This window comes from Myotis yumanensis, unplaced genomic scaffold, assembly GCF_028538775.1.
Source record: "Myotis yumanensis isolate MYYU_CA2020_CCGP unplaced genomic scaffold, mMyoYum1.0.hap1 SCAF_16, whole genome shotgun sequence".
Classification (NCBI taxonomy): Eukaryota; Metazoa; Chordata; class Mammalia; order Chiroptera; family Vespertilionidae; genus Myotis; species Myotis yumanensis.
This window is the reverse complement of record NW_027223767.1, coordinates 39887515-39892182: the sequence shown is the minus strand read 5'-3', so window position 1 is coordinate 39892182 and position 4668 is coordinate 39887515.

Below are 4668 nucleotides of genomic sequence, written 5' to 3'. Positions count from 1 at the left end.
TTAGGTGCCTTCTCCATGTATGCTCACATGGTAGAGCTCAGAAAAGCAGCTGTTTGTTACTTTTCTAGATTAAGGGCTGTGTTGAGTGGGGGGGTGGGGGGTGAATATTTTTCCATACCATTATAAAGGGTGATTCACTTGGTTTCAGACTCTCTTTCCCCAAACGAATTGCTCACCCTCCAAAACCCCACCTATAGACATTTTGGAGACATCACGGGTTCAGTGGTAGCCCCTGTCTAATCGAGTGGCAAATTAAGAACCAGACACGGATCCTACAAATTTTGAGGAAATGGCAACATTTTAGAACTGTAAAGTGTGTCCTCCTCCCCACCACCCTAACTGCTGTCCGTTTTGTAGGTCAGCTACTTTTCTTGGAAGCAGTATGGCCCAGAGGAGGAAGACTGTCTCTCATATTTCAGCTTTCAGGGGTTCAGATTGCCCGAACTGGACTAGCATTTCTGAATTTCCTGGGATGCCAGGCTCTGTGGATTCCTTGGGAAGCTCTGCAGCTCCTCCCAAATCCCCACCTCATTTAAAACCCCTGCCCCCCACGTCCCTGGGCTGCTGGTGTCTGGAGCCGCAGGGTCTACAGCTCAAATCCTGCCTCGCTGTGAGGGGAAGGGGAAGCTCAGTGGGAGGTGGTTGGTCCCTGGTGATTCTGGGAAAAGGCTCACCCTTCTGCAGTCACTCTCAGAACAATGGTAACAAAGGCTGCCTAAATAAAGGTTGGAACCTGAGGCAGGGGAGGGGTGTTTGGTTGCTAAGGGGCACATGCATGACACGGATGCCAATTGTGACAAGGCTGCCAGTTGTTGGGCTTCCGTCCAGTGCCTGGGTCACTCACTGTGGCCCACTCACCTGGGTCACTTGCTGTGCCCCACTCACCTGAATCACTCGTTGTGCCCTACTCGCCCTATTCACCTGGGTTGCTCTCTGTGACCCACTTCCCCGAGTCCCTCGTTGTGACCCACTCGGCTGGGTCGCTCCCTATGCCCTGGACCTCTGCTTGTCATGTCTGGGCTGCACCTCTGGGCCTCCTGGCCCCTGTGTATGTGGCAGCTGTTGTGGCTGCTGGTCCAGGCAGCTCAACCTTCAGAGTTGGCCCTGGACCCTGTCCTGCTGACCTCCATCCCCTCGGGCCCGACCGAGCCCTGGCCTTTGGATCAGCAAAACCCCCCACCTGAGACTTCAAATGCCTTAAAAGAGGTTAAATCTCTGTTACTCCAACAAGAAGACTCGGCTCTGCCTACAGAGGCCCCTGAGGAAGTGAAACACCCTCCGAACCTTCAGGAGGCCCCAGCTCAGCAAGCCGAAGCCACTTCAACCCAGGCGGAGACTTCAGCTCAGTTCCCACCCCAACAAGAGGCCTCAGCTCGGTCTACAGTGTCCTCTGAGCCACTGAAACCTTGGTCAGTCCACCAAGGAATTCCAGATCAGCATCCCATCCCCGCTGAAAATGTTGAATCTTCGACCCAGTGGAAGAGCTCACTTCTGCCCCAAGTGCCTCTTGCCGGTGTAGAACCTTCTTCGGTCCATCAGAAGGGTGGAGCTCAGCCTCCAAAATCCTCTATAGATGTTGTAGCTCAACCTTCGATCCATCATGAGGTGACGGTCTCACCTCTAGGTTCGGGTGAAGCTCAGCATCCAGTGTTGTCCCATATGAATGTTAAAGATGTGGGTCTGGGGGTGTTGGTAGCTCCAGAGTCCACTAAGGAGATTGAACTGTTTGTAACTGGGCAGGAGGTCTCAGATCATCCTCCAAAGTCCACAGAGGAAGTCAAAGCTCCAACCCAGCAGGAGACCCCTCCAAAGCCCCCCGAGAAGACAGACTCATCTCCATTGCAGCAGGAGACCGCAGCGCAGCCTACTTTGGATGCTACAGCCCTGCAGCAGACTACAGCTCCTCCAAAGCACCCGGAGGTGCCACTTCCCCATCCAGAGACTGCTCAGGCTCTGCAGCCAGCCTTGACTGAAAGCACTGTTCTGCCTTTGGATCTGGAAGTTCTAATAACTCGTCAACCAGAGCCATCTGAGACAGTTCCTCCAAAGACTGAACGGAGTGCCACCACGAACATATGTGAGCTCTGTGCCTGCAGTAATGGGACGCTGTCCTGTATTGGTCTCGGCCCAACGGAGAGGCTCCGCAGAGTGCCTGTGCCAGAGCCCAACAGCTACAAGGGCACCTTCTCCGTCTTGTAAGAATTGCCTTTCCTCTTTGGTTCCCTGCATCCTACCTGACATGGCAGCCTTTTCCCTGAGGTCTCCCTTGGCTTTCCTCATCTTCTCCAACCCACATTGACGGACACTCTGTTATCATTTCTTTGTCAACTATTTCTTATCTTCATTCTCCTTCTTACTGTTGTTTCCTCCTTCATCAGTCTTTTAATTGCCCATATTATTTTTCCTTACCCGTTTTTTAGTCCCATTATTTTATTCCTTAACCTCTAATTACCTCCCACTTTTGCTCCATCCTCTTTACAGCAACACGGCTTTCTCCCCATCTCACTGGTAGTGATACAACAAAGCGGTTAAGAGTAGAGATTCTAGAGCCAGAGTGACTAGATTTGAGCCCAGGTAGGTCATTTATTAGTGTTGGGACTCAATTTCCTCATCTGTAAAATGAAGATCATGATAGTTGCCATCTCATAGGATTGTTGTAAGAGTTAGATGAGTGAATATATGTAAAGTACTTGTATCGGTGCCTAACATATGTATGTGTTAGCTATTATTATTATTAAATCCCTCAGTTATATCCAGAACTCATCTTTGCCTCCTGGCTTTCTATGTATATCACCCATTTTGTATCCAACCCAGGGCTAAGTACTGTGGGAGCCACAGAAGTGTGACATTGTCTATAGAACATGACAATGGTAGGTGGGAAGAAAGAGAATGTGCATAAAAAAGGAGGTAACATATAATTAAGTACTAAAAGAGATACAGACCAGAGGTGCAATACTTCAGCAGAATCTATAGTCATTGGGGTGTGGAAGTCAGGAAAAGCTGTATGGATAAGCTAGAACGTTAGCTGGGATTTAAAGGATGGCTATGGTTTGTTAAACAGAGAACTACTAATGAGGGCAGTCTAGGCAGAGGCGTGGCTGGAGGAATAGACCAGTCTGGTTGTAAAGAATTGGTTTGGGAAGCAGTGAAAAATAATGATTATGAAAAACCTTGGCTCTCAGCTATAGGGGTTTGGAAGTTACACTGAGATTAGGAGAGCCACTGGACGTTTTCAAGTGAGAGAGACAGATGATTAAAATAGGATTATTTTCGATTCCATACGTAGAGCTATCTAGAAAGGAAAGCTTGATTCGGGGAGACCAAATAGAATGTGCTAGCAAAATCTAGGAGTAAAGTGGGAAGGCGCTGAATCAGAGTAGTTGTGATAGGAGTAAAAAGAGAACCCTGGAAACACTATAAAGCAACAACTGATAAGGTTTAGTGACTGACTGGAGATGGGAGATGGAATGTACAGGAAAGAGAAAAATCAAATATGACCCTGTAAAATTTCTGCCCTGGATGATGAGGACAATGGTGATACGACAGGTGGACATCCATCGGTTGGGAAGGAGAGCCTGTGTGAGGGAGATGAGTTCAGTTTGGCCATCTTTTCTTGGTGAGCGTAAGCAACCAGAAGGCTTCGGCGGAGTGGCAATGTCCCCTAGGCAGAGGGGCCGGTAGGTGGGTGTTTGGCTTTTTCTGACCTTCCTGGAAAATGTGTCTGTAAACTGAATAGGTTGTTGCTGAGGGAAGAGGACAAAGCTAAAGGTAAAGACAAAGTCATCCACAGAGTTAGTGGTTGAACCTGAACCTCAGGAATTAAACAGCTTCTTTTAAATACTTGTAATTCATAGATATAGTCTCACTGTGTGTTTTTAAATGTCACAGAAGTTGTATAAAATGTGAAAATCCCGCCCTCTCCCACTCCTGTTAGCATTTTGTGTGTGTCTATCCTTCCATCCAATCTCTTTTCCTCCCTTCCCTTCCCTTCCCTTCCCTTCCCTTCCCTTCCCCCTTCCTTCTTTCCTTCCTTCCTTCCTTCCTTCCTTCCTTCCTTCCTTCCTTCCTTCCTCCCTCCCTCCCTCCCTCCCTCCCTCCCTCCCTCCCTTCCTTCCTTCCTTCTTTCTCTTTTTCTTTCTTTTTGCATTTTCCCCTAAAATATTAGTACTTTACTCCTTGTTCAGTGATTTGTGCTTTTCCCTGTCAAATATGTCTATGAGAGCTTTCCATATTAATCATTTCATTTCTAACTGCCCTTATACTTCTAAGACCTGGAGAGATTTCCACAGAGGCACTGAGCTAAAGCTGGGTGTGGCCTGGCATAAGGTTTCTTTATGTTTATTTACTGATAATGATAAATTTTTGCCATTTTTCTGTTGAATTATTCTTTTCTCATTGATTTGTAGAAGTCATTTTAGATTTTAGAAAGAGTGCATTCCAAGTCTTAACTGGAATTACCCATCCAAGAGAAGTTCAGGTTCTGAGAAGCTGCCTCATTACATGTCTTTGTTAATTGTGCAGAGTGGGAAGCTGATAGCTGTGGAAATCGGAAGACTGGTATTTCCTGCATTTGAATATTCCCCCACAAGGTTGCCATGATGTTTTACTTATTCTGTTCATTCTTTTCCTACTTATTCAAGGATATTAATTATTTCTTCACAGAAACTT